The sequence below is a fragment of the Tachyglossus aculeatus genome, chromosome 6 (genome assembly GCF_015852505.1).
Source record: "Tachyglossus aculeatus isolate mTacAcu1 chromosome 6, mTacAcu1.pri, whole genome shotgun sequence".
NCBI classification, from domain to species: domain Eukaryota; kingdom Metazoa; phylum Chordata; class Mammalia; order Monotremata; family Tachyglossidae; genus Tachyglossus; species Tachyglossus aculeatus.
This window is the reverse complement of record NC_052071.1, coordinates 44,231,126-44,245,972: the sequence shown is the minus strand read 5'-3', so window position 1 is coordinate 44,245,972 and position 14,847 is coordinate 44,231,126. Positions and strand designations below refer to the sequence as shown.

The following is a 14,847-nucleotide window of genomic DNA, read 5'->3' as shown; positions in this document are numbered from 1 at the left end:
CCCCTTTGGGTCTTCATGCCAGCCAAATGAGGAAAGAAGGGTTGACTTTTTGCCTAAACTCCCACTTCACTCTCCTCTTTTGGTTCAAATGGCCTGTGCATGGTGGGGGGGAATATAGGTTGGCTTCTCTCTCCTGATTCCCCCAAGCCCGGAGGTGGGAGAGAGGTGGGCAATGGATCTCTGATCTAAACCCACAAATCAGTAGAAGAGGAAGAGCCTTCCATGCATTTCCTCCTGAACTAAAGCAAGGAATGAGGGGGCCATGGCCCAGATCCCTGGCTAGGGCAGAGCCGAGGCTCCCACATATAAACCATCCCTCTTCAGAGATTAAAGACTGAGAGGAAGCACAGAGAGGGATTCTGGTTAGGCCTTGGGCTCAACTAAACGACAATCACCATTGCACTTCTGGGAAAGCCTCTTTCCAAACACTTTGGGAACTTTTTTGCAGAGGTCAGTGGCACCTTTCCCAACTGGGGAAGGATACTGACTCTCAGTTTACATAAGGCAGAAATGAGATCACCTAATGCCCTGGTGTTTTCCATTACTGAATTAGATTTCCGTGAGAAAGGGGTGCTAGGAAAACTGGACTAGGTGTTGACTCCTGGGCAATTTGGATTTATTTTTCTTTTTTTTTTTTTTGAAAATGTTCCCCTTTTACTGGAAAAAAATGGCTCATAAAAAAAAAATTTGGAATAAAATTCTAGTGAATAACGAGAGGAAGTGGATTTCTTCAGTGTTCAAATGGCAGAGAATCAAAGTCAGCAAACGACCATAACAATTACTCACTTCAGCGAACTCTTGGGACAATGACCACTCAAATAAACCTCCAGTTTTCAACTCCTCCACTATGTTGACTCTGCAGTTTCTTGCTCTGATTATTTTTAGCAGTTATCCCCATCTCTTTGTAATTTGTGGGGTTCAGTAACCAATATTGGATGATAATAATAACAATAGTGTTGGTATTTGTTAAGCGCTTACTATGTGCCAAGCACTGTTCTCAGAGCTAGGGGGGATACAAGGTAATCAAGGTTGCCCACGTGGGGCTCACAGTCTTAATCCCCATTTTACAGATGAGGGAACTGAGGCACAGAGAAGTTAAGTGACTTGTCCAAAGTCACACAGCTGACAAGTGGCGGAGCCAGGATTAGAACTCATGGCCTCTGACTCCCAAGCCCGTGCTCTTTCCACTGATCCACGCTGCTTCTTGTATAAGCAATCACATAAACATGTGTGGTGGTTGCCCCAGGGACAACCTCTCAATCATTCAATCAATGATATTTATTGGGCACTTACTGTGTGCAGAGCACTGTACTAAGCACTAGGGAGAGAACAACAGAGCAGAGAGGGTAGACCTGTTCCCTGCCCACAAGGAAATGTTTCTCTGGCCTGGAAATGGGCAGCTCCAAGTTCAAAGTTTCTGGCCGGCTAAGGGTCAGCGTGGCAGGAACCTTAACCAGAGATGGTGTGGGGTCTTCAGAGCTGGTGAATTCTCATCCCAGTTTTGGAACTTGCATTTAGACTTTGATCAAAGGATAGGTCCTATTTTATGGTATTTAATTGCTTGCTACATGCCAGACACTGTACTAAGTGCTCTAGGAAGCGTTAGAGCACAGGCCTGAAGTCAGGAGGACCTGGGTTCTAATCCTGGCTCCTCCACTTGTCTGCTGTGCGACCTTGGGAAATTCACTTAACTTCTTTGTGCCTCAGTTCCCTCACCTGAAAAATGGGGATTAAGACTGTCAGCCCCATGTGGGACACAGACGGTGTCCAATTTGATTATTGTGTATCCACCCTGGTGCTTAGAACAGTGTAAGCCCTTGACAGTTGTTAGTATTATCCACTAGTCCATGCTGCCCCTTTTAGGTCTTCAGATTCACCATCTGCAGAATGAAGTTTCAAATGCCCTTTGGCCTCACAGGATGACCGAGAAATAATGAATAAAAGGAATTATAATGCACTTCTGAATCCACAACTGTCCAATTAGGGCACATGATCATTTCCCAGCAGGGACTTCTTAAAAGGGGACATTGTGCTGGGACTAACAAGGTTATTTATGGCTAATACGGGTAACTAAGCAAGAGCTTGGGAACATACGACCTCAATCACAACAAGTCACTGTCAGACCCCTCGGCCCAATCTCTCAACCCCAAGATGGATAGCAACAATTTTTAGCCAACATGACTTGGGTGGGAACAGCTTGGCCCTGGAAACAGTCTCCCACCTATATCGTTCACCAAAAAAAAAAAACCCGTTTAGTTGTCTGCCATTCCCACGGCCTCCGCAACCATCTCCAATCAATGTTGTAAGCAACCTAGATGGAGTGAACAGGAAACCAATGATGTTCCTTTTAACCTATGGCCCAGTTAATGTCACTGCATAAGCCAACAATATTCCTTTAGACTGTAAGCTCGTTGTGGGAAGGAAATGTGTATTTTTATTGTTGTATTGTACTCTCCCAAGGGCTTAGTACAGTGCTTTGTCCAAGATAAGGGCTCGATAAATATGACTGAATAAATGATAGAATATTCCTGAAGAGATGGGCATTATTGTTGGGAAACTGGCTGAATGACCCAATGTCTTTTAATACTCTCATCATCTCCTGTGGCCACAGGGCTACTGAGTTAATGCTGACTTCCTTAGCTTGATCTGGCTTTATTGGCAAACCGTGCGGCTAGGATCTTTTCTTGTAGGATCACTGTTAGAAAACTGGGTTGCCCATTCTCCGCCCTTATTCATATCAGCCAGGGCAATTGTCCCAGGATGTCTAAGAAGCCTGATATTTCCATGAGGAGATTAAGAAGGCATCATCAGCTGAATGGCTCTTTTTCTTTTATGTACCTTTCCAGGAAGTACCTCTAGCTATAATACTAAAATTAAGAAGCAGCACAGTGTGATGGTTAGATCATGGGCCTGAGGGTCCAAGTTCATGAGTTCTAATCCTGGCTCCACCACTTGTCTGCTGTGTGACCTAGGGCAAATCACTTCACTTCTCTGAGCCTCAGTTTCCTCACCTGTCCGATGGAGATGAGAGTGTGAACCAGGTCAGACAGGGACTGTGTTCAACCTGATTTGCTTGTAGCTACCCCAGTGCTTAGTACAGTGCAATTAACAAATATTATTATTATTATTATAAAACAAACCATAATGCTTTGAATTACAGCTGGGAGGTGGAATGATCTAGTTCACCTAATACTGGATTAGGGACTGGGAGATTTAAAGGGTATTTCTTTAGACTCCATCCCTGATTTACTAACTCTACTAGGTAGATAATCAGCTCAGATTGGGTGAATTCAGCCATTTGCCCAATAACAGTGATAATTTGGTAGCCAGAAAACTATTTCCTACTCAACATCAGTAGTAATAATAATAATAATGGCATTTATTAAGCACTTACTATGTGCAAAGCATTGTTCTATGCACTGGGGAGGTTACCAGGTGATCAGGTTGTCCCATGGGGGGCTCACAGTCTTAATCTCCATTTTACAGATGAGGTAACTGAGGCACAGAGAAGTTAAGTGACTTGCCCAAAGTCACACAGCTGACAATTGGCGGAGCCGGGGTTTGAACCCATGACCTCTGACTCCAAAGCCCATGCTCTTTTCCACTGAGCCATGCTGCTTCTCTAATATTTGAGTGTCTTCTGTGTGCAGAATAAGTATTTGAAAGAGAATAATAGGATTAATGGACAAGATCCCTGCCCTCAAGGAGCTTCTAATCTAGCAAATCTGATAGTTTACATTCAATTCCTTATTGCAAGGGTTGCATCTTTTCAAAACCCCATGTGAACATGTACAATAATGCTAACCCATTGTCCATATACATGCTCACAGACTATTTTCTTCCACAGTGTATCCTACTGTTTCCAAGCAATCTTATGTTATCAGGTTTTTTTTTTTTGGTGGCAGGGGTTTGTGGTATTTCCTAAGTGTTTACTATATGCCAGGCACTGTACTAAGCACTGGGGTAAATAGAAGCGGATCGGGCTCAATACTGTCCTAGTCTCAGATGGGGCTCACAGACTTAGTCTCTGTTATACAAATGAGGGAAGTGAGGGGCAGAGAAGTTAAATATCCTGTGCAAAATCACACAGCAGACAAATGGTGGAGATGGGATTAGAACTCAGGTCCTTCTGATGCCCAGGCCCCTGCTCTAACCACTGGGCCATGCTGCTTCCCTAACAATGGTCAAACCAAAATTCTTTGAGGAAACACATGTTATGGTAGAACAGAATATATCCCCACTATCATCCAAGTGTGGGTATTTTGGTGATCTTGGCTGCGATGGCAAGCCTTGTATATACCAAAATCAACTCCCCCCAAAGAAAGGTGTGAGGTTCTATGGGTCAGAGTTTATTCCCCTGCACCCTGGGAAATAAAGCAAACATTTCACATGTGAGGAGGTACTCTGCACATAGCAAGAGCTCAACAAATATGATTGAGGACTATCACTCTGATTTTTATCATCAAATAATGCCCTTGGTGGGGACAAAAAGCAACTCTAATTTTCAATTCAAGACTACTCTCAGTGCTTTCCCTGTCTATCCATTTGCTAACCATCTTTCAGGAATGGCGTATTCTGTCCCATAGGTTCAAAAGCTAAGTCAGAATTTCTCTTAATTTCAAACAAGTTCTTGGCATTTTCCCCATACCAGAGATATCTTGGACTATAGACTCCAGACCATAAAAGAAAAATAAAGTACTTTTGATGCCTGTAAACAAAGACCTGCCTATGGGCACTTGAGATTTGGACACAAAGTTTTTTAGGATGAAATTAAAGGCAGTTGAAGAAATCCTCTTTCCTTTGGCCTTTGATCCTCCTGCATTATCCATGGAAGACACCTCCCATCCTATCAGCGGGACCAATTGAACTATAGAGCAGGTTGGACACAGCTTTTAAATCATTGACTGCTACATTAAAAGATAGAAACTTGCCTCAGGGTTGGAGCTGCAGAGGGAGATTTGGTTGTCTGAGAGGTGTTATTCCTAAGATCTTCGCATCATCTTGGAAAGATCAGGATCTCTTAGAGGAGGTGTGCAAATAGCCCCTTATCTAGTGTTTAATTTGCGTGTGGGGAAACTGAATATTGGCCTGGTCTCCAAATTAATTTTTTTCTGCTTACTCCAGACTGGGAGGGAGAAGGCTGAGGAGCAGAGTCTCCTCCAAACTGGGTCTGAGAGGTGATGGCAACTGAACTGAAAAGCAGCTTGGCCTTGTAAATAGAGCACGGGTCTGGAAATCATAAGGTCCTGGGTTCCTGGAAGTCTGAAAGTCCCACCTGGCTTGTGGTTGCCAGACCAAAGGCTCAGGGAAAATTGTGAAAAAGATTCAAAAAATAGTGAGTGGAACTGCATTCTAAAGAACACTTTTTATATAAAGCATTAAGAGCAGAAGGACTCAGTCTCTAACCAGCCTTCTCAGCTCTGTATCAACATAAGGACAAAGAACAGCTTCAAAAGAACTCTCAACATGAAGCAATACTTTTCAGGATTTTGGGTTTTATTTCCCAGTCTCTGGAACCTCCGGTTCCTTTCTTGGAGAGAGCTCATTGTCTGTTGATATTTATTATTTGCTCTGTACAGAGGACTGTACTAGGTGCTTGGGAGAAGACAGTGAGGCATAAGGAAGTCACTGCCCTCAAGAAGCTTATAATTGATCTGGGAGACCGGGGATCCAGTTATTTCTTGCTGGCAGGACACATGTCCAGATGGGTCAATTGATTAATGGAATTTATTGAGTGCTTTCTGTGCATTGAAGACTGTACCTTATAAGCACTTGGGAAAGTACAATAGAACAAGAGATGACCGATGTGAGCCCTACCCACCAGAAGTTTACAGTCTACAGGGGGAAATAGACATTACAATTGTCTCCTAAATTACATGATTAGGACCTGATTAGTTCCAGTTAATGCTAATTAACCTCTACAATGGTGATATTTAAGTTTTTGAGTTAGACTTCCTCTAAGAGTACACAGTGAAATCTGGACAAACTATAAATAATAACAATAATGGTGGCATTTATTAAGTGCTTACTATGTGCAAAGCACTGTTCTAAGCACTGGGGAGGTACAAGGTAATCAGGTTGCCTCACGGGGGGCTCACAGGCTTCGTCCCCATTTTACAGATGAGGGAACTGAGGCCTGGAGAAGTGAAGTGACTTGTCCAAGGTCACACAGCTGACAGTTGGTGGAGCCGGGATTTGAACCCATGACCTCTGACTCCAAAGCCCGGGTTCTTTCCACTGAGCCACACTACACACATACACAAATATACCTACACTAACCGCAATCCCAGGGCACTCTTAGGGTGAGGTAGAGAAGCAGTGCGTCCTAGTGGAAGTCTGGGAGTCCGGAGATCTGGGTTCTAAACCAGTTCCACCACTTCCCTGCCCTGCAACCTTGGGCAGGTCACTTTTCTGTGCCTCAATTTCCTCATCTGTAAAATGGGGATCCAATACCCATCCTTCCTCCCCCTAGACTGTGAGCCCCATATGGGACAGAGACTGTATCTGACATGATTATTTAGTTTCTACCACAGTGCTTAAAACAGTGTATGACACAAAGTAAATGCTGAATAGATACCGTTAAAAGTATGGCTGACAAAATATTTATACTGCCTGGTAAATTTTTCCACTTATCTTCAAATTGCCTTAAGTAGTAGTTTGGCACTATGTTTTCAATGAGTAGGCTCAGAAATGTGTTTCTTGGTTCGAATTCCCCATTTCTTTGTCATCGAAAAACTCAACTCTGTTTCCTCTGCAAATTCTATTTGAGAGAACAAATCATCCACTTATACACTTCTGTGTTTTTTTTGTATATTGTCTGGCACTCTAGCCTGGACATTGATTCCCAATGGGCTGAACAGTTCTATGTAGTATGAGCCTCCAGGCCTACAGAGGACTAAATTAAAGAACGTGAAATTTTTATCGGATGTAAGAAAGGATCTCTACTTACTGGGCACCTACTAGGGTAGAGAACACTGTACTAAATAATAATAATAATAATGATAACTGTGTCAGGTACTGTACTAAGCACTGGGGTTGATAAAAGCAAATCAGGTTGAACACAGTCCTTGTCCCATGTGGGGCTCACAGTCTCCATCCCCACTTTACAGATGAGGTAACTGAGGTCCAGAGAAGTGAAGTGACTTGCCTAAGGTCACACAGCAGACAAGTGGCAGAGCTGGGATTGGAACCCATGACCTTCTGACTGCCAGTACCGTGCTGTATCCAGTTGGGCAGGCATGTTGCTTCTTTAGGAGCCTGTAAAGAGGAAGAGGATGAAAGCCCTCCAGACTGTAAATTTGTTGTAATCAGGGAACCTGCAAACCAATTCAGTTTTATTGCCCTTTCTCAGCGTGCTCTGCATACAGTAAGAGCTCAATAAATACACTGTGGCTTAGTGGATAGAGCTTGGTGCTGGGTTCTAATCCCAACTCTGCCACATGTCTGCTGCGTGACCTTGGGCAAGTTATTTGACTTCTCTGGGCCTCAGTTACCTCATCTGTAAAATGGAGATTAAGAATATGAGCCCCTTGTAGGACAGAGACTGTATCCAACCTAATTAACTTGTATCCACCCCAGTCCTTAGAACAGGGCTTGGCCCATAGTAAGCACTTAACAAGTACCATAATTATTAAATACATTGATTGATTGATCAATCTTTGCCCCTTAGGAGCTTACCACCAGATGGGAAAGAGGCAGGAACTCGTTTTTTTTTTTTACAATTGGGAAGTAAAACAGGTGCAGCATGTTTTAGCAAGAGAAGTAGAAGATGGATTAGTGGATTTAGAGTAGAGTACATGGATCGATTATGTACCTAAGTGCTAGGGGTGGTTGTAAATACAGAATGCAATGCTGAGGCAGCTTTGGATGACCCAATCTGGAGAGGAGGAAATTAATTAAAAATATGGACCGCTTTACACATTTGCATGTCATCCATGTGCGGGGACTGGGGACTGTGTCGGGGGCTGTTTGATGTGATGGTGGCCTCCATCCCTAAAGATCGTTCAAAGAGAACGGATAACTCTCTCCTCTGGATGGTTTAAATCATCCTTCTGCTGGGAAGCAGGGGGCTAGAAAAGGTGGGCTCCGATATGGTCCTGTATCTACTAGGAAAATATAGAAGCATGATGTGGTTAATAAAGCACAGGCCTTGGAGTCAGAAGGTCATGGGTTCTAATCCTGCCTCTGCCACTTGTCTGCTGTGTGGCCTTGGGGAAGTCACTTCACTTCTCTGAGCCTGTTACCTCAGCTGTCAAATGGGGAATGATACCGTGAGCCCCACGTGGGACAGGGACTGTGTCCAACCCGATTTGCTTGTATCCACCCCAGGACTTAGTACAGTGTCTGGCACATAGTAAGCACTTAAGAAATACCATCATTTTATCATTAGGTGGTAGGAAATTACGAAGATAATTTGCCCTTTATGCTTCAGTAGTGGAGATGTTTTATTTTGCCCAATCTGACTTCCTGTACTTGGAACCCCGGAGCTCAATTGTTTCCAAGTTATTGAAATTGGAGGCCCAGATGATTTTCCACTTAACTTCTCTGTGCCTCATTTCCCCATTCTGTAAAACGGGGATTGAGACTGTAAGCCCCATGTGGGACAGAGGCTGTGTCCTAACTGATTATCTTGTATCTACCCCAGGGCTTAATACAGTGCCTGGCACATAGCAAACTCTTAACAATTCTATTATTATAATTCTTCTTGTTTCTAGGAAGTCACTCCTCCTTAGAGTGGGACCTGAAAGGAGAGAATTAGTGTGGCCTACTGGAAAGAGCATTGGCCTGGGAAGTAGGAGACCCAGGTTCTAATCCTGGCTCTGCCACTTGCCTGCTGTGTGACCTTGGACAAATCACTTCACTGGACCTCAGTTTCCTCACCTGTAAAAGGGGGATTCAATACCAGAACAGGTATTGAATCCCCCTTTTACAGATGAAGAAACTTTGAGGCCCAGAAAAGTGAAATAACTTGCCCAAGGTCACACAGCAGCTACATGGTGGAACCGGGAATAGAACCCCGGACCTCTGACTCCCAAGGTCATGCTCTTTCCGGTGATCCTCAAGATAATCAGGTCAGACATGGTCCCGGTACTTCATGGGGTGTGCAGTCTAAGCAAGGAGAACCGGGATTGAATCCCCATTTTACAGATGAGGAAATTGAGGTCCCATGAAGTTAGGTGACTTGCCCAAGGTCACACAGCAAGCAAGTGGCAGAGTCAGAATTAGAACCCAGATCCTGTTTCCACTAGGCCACGTTGTTTCTCTACTTTCATCTTCCATTCTGACTTGCAGTGGAAGCAGAGCAATCAGTGAGGGGAAGACCACTGTGTTGGAACATTCTAAGGTCTTTTTCCTCTTTTTTTAATAAATCAAGCACTTATTATAAGCCAGACACTGTACTAAACACTGGGGCAGCTACTAGCTAATCAGGTTGGACAGTTGGAGTCCAAGGTGGGGCTCAAAATCTTAATCCTCATTTGACAGCTGAGGTAACTGAGGCACAGAGAAATTGTGACCACTGATGTGGTGGAGCCAGGATTAGAACCCAGGTCTTCCGACTCCCAGACTGATTTCCTGGACCCAACTCTTTCCTTTAGGTCACACTGCTCCTACCTCTGTCTACACCTCTGAGTCCATGACATAGACTTAACCACTGGTTAGATCCTGTTTTTCAGTGCCACCCAAACTGTTTGGGTGCTTCAGGCCTTGGCCAGAAGCTGTCCTTCAGTTCAGGAACTTTTACAGTGGTTGGAATTCTGTTTTGTAATGTTTTCCCCTGTAAAGCACAAACACGAAGCTTCTGTTAATAGAGACAGAGAAACACAGTGTCCTGAAAATACCAAAGTGAACATTCAAGCTGAAATTGTATGTTCCCAGAGATTCCTGGATAATTACACTTTGCTGATCCTAATTAGCCATTGCAAGCCACATTTCAGTTTGAGGACGGAAACAAACATGAATTTGGAAACTGCCTGGTTGTGTCGCTTATTTGAAACAGGATTCTTGACATTCAATTCAAATGGCCAAAACTTCATGAGAAAGGTTTTTTCAATCCCCCAGTGTTTTCATTTCACTGTTTTCAAAGATAATCTCTCGGAAACTGTTACCTCAGTAAAAGCTTTTTCCACCATTCTGAATAGCTAGGGATTCGGGCTCGTTCCACAGCTTTGTTTTTGGAGACCAGGACCTACTTGCTCGTGGAAGGGGAATTCAGGAAGCCTGCGTTCCTGTAGCAATGGCAGTTGCACTTAGCCACCCTTGACAGGTCTTTCTCTTCCTGGATGTCCCCTAGATACCAACAGGAAGTCACGTTTTTCCGGTGGAATCATTCAATAGGTTAACATGTGTCAAACCACTGATCCATGAAGTCACGTATATCGAAGCCCTACCTCTCCCAGAGAAAACAACTGATGTTTCCTGAGAAACTTCATGGAGAGCAGTGCATTGGGAAGAGCTGAATTGTACTTTCATTCATTCAATCATATTTACTGATTGCTTACCACGTGTAGTACACTGTACTAAGTCCTTGGGAGGGTACAATATAACAATAAGCAGACATATTCCCTGCACAAGACGAGTTTTTAGGCTGGTTTGTCATTACTGCCATAAGCAAATCAATAAACCCATGCCTAACTTTTCATTACTAAAATGGACTGTAGACTCGAATAATCATAATAACTGAGTCATTTGTTAAACGCTTACTATGTAACAGGCACTGTACTAAGCATTGAGATGGACACAAGCAAGTCCAGTTGGACACAGTCCCCTGTTCATGTGGGACTCCCAGTCTTAATCCCCATTTTACAGATGAAGAAACCGAGGCTCAGGGAAGTGAAATGACTTGCCCAGGGTCACACAGGAGACAAGTGGTGGAGCTGAGATTACAACCCATGACCTTCCGACTCAAATGTCCAGGCTCTATCTGCTACACTATCTCTAGACTCTAAACTCCCTGTGGTCAGGGAAGGTAACTTCTCTGGGCCTCAGTTATCTCATCTGTAAAATGGGGATTAAGACTGTGAGCCCCACATGAGACAACCTGATCACCTTGTATCCCCCAAGCGCTTAGAACAGTGCTTTGCACGTAATAAGTGCTTAACAAACACCATCATTATTATTATTATCAACCAACTCTATTGTACCCTCCCCAAGTGCTCAATACAGTGATCTGAATACCGTAAGTACTCAATGAATAGGATTGATTGAGAAATTGGAAAGTACCTTTGAAAGCACAAAAGCCATTACTCACTTCTCCAAACAAGGAGAGGAGATTTTTTTTACTCAGCCAGAAAATAAACTTAAGACTTGATTCATCTCCTATTTGCAGAGCTACCAATTGGTATTAATGGTCTCAACAGTCTGACCCATTACATTATAAGAGCGTTTTCACTGCGACGTTTATTTGTCTTTATGATATCTGTTGGAATCGCTTGACTGGAAACCTGCCTGCCCCCAGAAACTCAGAAGAATAATTGGTCCTGATCCCTGACTTATTGAATCGAAGGCTTGTCTCAGCCTGGTCCCATCATTTTGTAGGAGATGAGTTTAATTCAGATTTTCCTGTACCTCAATCTCTGCGATTACCCAACCCTTGGAGCTATTGCTGTGAACAATGAGTTTTTCCTACAATGAATGCCTTCTGCTGCATTTTTTTTTGTGTGTGGGAAGATAAGCAGAAAGTGGGAGAGAAAATGCCCTTTGACTCAATTCCTTGTGTTTTTTAAGATAGCAAATGACAACATCAACAAATCAGTAATAAATATTCAAACAGCACCCTGCTTAGTATAATATCAGAACCTCTGCATAAAGACCAGAGCCTGAAAATAAAAAGAGGGCTAGGGAAGCAGCATTGTTTAGTGGAAAGAACATGGGTCTGGGAGACAGAGGACCTGGGTTCTAATCATGCTCCGCCACTTGGCTGCTGTGTGACCTTGGGCAAGTCACAACTTCTCTGTGCCTCAGTTCCCTTATCTGCAAAATGAGGACTCAATACCTGTTTTTTCTCCTAGATTGTGAGCCCCATGTGCGACCTAGTTATCTTGTATATACTCCTGTGTTTAGTACAGTGCTTGGCATATAGTAAGTGCTTAACAAATGCCATTATTGTTATTATTATCATTAACTTTTAAAGAACTCCTCTCATATTCACTCCGGACTGTAAGCACCTTGGGGCAAGAAGCAGTTGACCAATTGCGTTGTATTAAACTTTCTCAAGTGCTTTGTATAGTAGTCTGCACACAGTAAGCGCTCAATAAATCCCATTTACTGATTCACGTGAATGTGACAATCAGTGGCATTTAGTGTTCACTGTGTACAGAGCACTGTACTAAGTGCTTGGGAACATACAATGTAATAGAGTGGGTAGACACAATCTATTCCCACAGGGAGTTTTACAGTTTACAAGGACAGGCACACACTAAAATACAGATAGGGGAAATATAAAATATGAAGATATTTACATTAGTAAGTCCTGTGAGACTGGGGTGAAGTGCTTGAGAGATGCCCAGCCAAGTGCATAGTTGATGGTCAGGGGAGGGTGGTTAGAAGAAATGAGGGCTTAATTACAGTAGGCCTTTTGGAGATGTGATTTTTAGGAGGGTTTTTGAGGTGAGGAAGAGTGGAGGACTGTCAGATATGAAGGGGAAGGGAGTTTCAGGCTGGAGGGTGGACTCTTGCAAGGGATAGGCAGCAGAATAGATGAAACTGAGGTACAGAGTAGGTTGGCAATAGAGGAGCACAGTGTGCTGAATAGGAACCCAAAGGGATTTCTATGAAAGACAACAGTCTTTAGCTATGATTAGCTCTCTTTCTGCCTGGAGGCAACAAGCATTCATAATAATAATAATAATGATGGCATTTATTAAGTGCTTACTATGTGCAAAACACTGTTCTAAGTGCTGGGGAGGTTACAAGGTGATCAGGTTGTCCCACGGGGGGCTCACAGTTTTCATCCCCACTTTACAGATAAGGTAACTGAGGCCCAGAGAAGTGAAGTGACTTGCCCAAAGTCACACAGCTGACAATTGGCCGAGCCAGGATTTAAACCCATGACCCCTGACTCCAAAGCCCATGCTCTTTCAACTGAGCCACGCTGCTTCTCCTGACTAGTACTCCACTTTCTCGGGACCACCTTATTCCACCTGCCAAACTTGGGAGATGAGAACAATAAACAGACACATTCCCTGCCCACAATGAGCTTACCTAATGAACTTAGAGATCAATCAATCAATCAATCAATCAATCATATTTATTGAGCGCTTACTGTGTGCAGAGCACTGTACTAAGTGCATGGGAAGTACAAGTTGGCAACATATAGAGACAGTCCCTACCCAACAGTGGGCTCACAGTCTAAAAGGGGGAGACGGAGAACAAAACCAAACATACTAACAAAATAAAATTAATAGAATAGATATGTACAGGTAAAATAAATAAATAAATAAATAATAAAAAATAAAATAAAATAAATAATAAAATAAATAAAAATGTCATCTGGATCAACAAATGCACTTAGGTTTGAGCCCCTTAAGTACTCTGATATTCATCCCTCCCGCAACCCCTGAGCACTTAGGTACACGTTGTTGTTGTCTTATGTCGTCGAGTCGTGTCCAGCCCGTAGCAACGCCATGGACACATCTCTCCAGAATGTCCCACTTCCATCTACAACCGTTCTGGTAGTGTATCCATAGAGTTTTCTTGGTAAAAATACGAAAGTGGTTTACCATTGCCTCCTTCCATGTAGTAAACCTGAGTCTCCCCCCCCAACTCTCTTAAATGCTGCTGCTGCCCAGCACAGGTGAGTTTTGACTTGTAGCAGCTTGCCTTTCACTTGCTAGCCACTGCCCAAGCTAGGAATGGAATGGATATATCTCTGCTTGACTCTCCCTTCCATAGTTGAGACTGGTAGAGTACTGGGAACTCTCCAGGTGCAACCCTGAGAGATGAGTTTACTGTCTAGTGACAAGCTTTCCCCCTCCTACCTTACCTCAGTTATTTCCTATTATAGCCCAGCCTTTACACTTTGCTCCTCTAGCACCAACTGAGTCATTGTGTCCCCATCTTGTCCATCTTGCTACCAACCCCTTTTCCAAGCCCCCCCACGATGGCCTGGAACTCCCTCCCCTTGCCTCCATATGCCCCAGACCACCACCGCTCCCCACCTTCAAAGCCTTATTAAGATTGTTCTCTTTCAAGAGGCCTTCCCCAATAATCAATCAACTGTATTGAGGGGTTACTGTGTGCAGAGCACTGTAACTAAGTACAGACAGAAGCAGCGTGGCTTAATTGAAAGAGCCCGGGCTTGGGAGTCAGAGGTCACGGGTTCTAATCCCGGCTCCGCCACTTGTCTGCTGTGTGACTTTGGGCAAGTCACTTTACTTCTCTGCATTCAGTGGTCTTATTGAACACTTTTCACATGTGAAGCACTATGCTACACACTTGGGAGAGTGAAACAGAAGCAAGACACAAATGTTCCCTGCCTTCTAGAAGCTTACAGTCTTCTGGGGGAGGGAAAGAGACACAAATTATTTATAAATAGTGGGAGCAGGAGCAAGAACAAGGATAGAAAAGGATGTAGTACAAATGTATCAGGATCTACACAAATGAATAAATAATCGGACTATCCAATTTCATGAACAAATTCAGAGACCTACATTTCACCCCAGACATTAACACCAAGGAATCCTTAGCTCAGCTCTTCATCTCCTTAATTCTGTCTGAATAAATCATGGCATTTATTAAGCGCTTACTATGTGCAAAGCACTGTTCTAAGCACTGGGGTAGATACAAGGTAATCAAGTTGTCCCATGTGGGGCTCACAGACTAAATCCCCATTTTCCAGACAAGGTAACT

General features: G+C 43.5%; 1 non-coding gene across 1 annotated transcript; it reads right to left on the bottom strand.

The window, feature by feature from the left end:
- Nucleotides 1–13,802: 13,802 nt before the first annotated feature.
- Nucleotides 13,803–13,940, bottom strand: LOC119930232. Its single transcript, XR_005451719.1, has one exon. It is a non-coding gene; the product is annotated as a small nucleolar RNA SNORA7 (small nucleolar RNA).
- Between the last annotated feature and the right edge of the window lie 907 nt (nt 13,941–14,847).